Source organism: Triticum dicoccoides, chromosome 3A, assembly GCF_002162155.2.
Source record: "Triticum dicoccoides isolate Atlit2015 ecotype Zavitan chromosome 3A, WEW_v2.0, whole genome shotgun sequence".
NCBI lineage: Eukaryota > Viridiplantae > Streptophyta > Magnoliopsida > Poales > Poaceae > Triticum > Triticum dicoccoides.
Genome location: NC_041384.1, coordinates 377,855,341 through 377,855,811, shown reverse-complemented (window position 1 = coordinate 377,855,811; position 471 = coordinate 377,855,341).

Sequence of the window (471 nt, the reverse complement as noted above, 5' to 3'; positions counted from 1 at the left end):
TACTAGTGACACTCTGTTTGTCTATGTATTCACACATGTATTATGTTTCCGGTTAATACAATTCTAGCATGAATAATAAACATTTATCATGATATAAGGAAATAAATAATAACTTTATTATTGCCTTTAGGGCATATTTCCTTCACCTCTTTGGTCCGCTAGCAGACGACAAAGCTTTCTTTGTCGTCCGCTAGTAGACGACAAAGGTGGGGTGGATGGCAAAGCTTCAAAATTGACTTAACGGTCGCGCCCCCACCGTCGCCCTCTCTCTCTGTCTGTCTCCTCTCCTCTTTCTTCCTTCCTCGTGCCACTCCACGCCGTCACCGCCGCCCCCTCCCCGCGCCGTTGTCGCCCAGTCGCCGCCCCCTCCCTGCCTCCCCACCCCCTCCCGAGCCTCCCCACCGCAACCACAGGTCGACCGCCCTCGAGGAGCACCACCCGTCGCTGCCCCCTCCCCGCCCCGTCGCCACC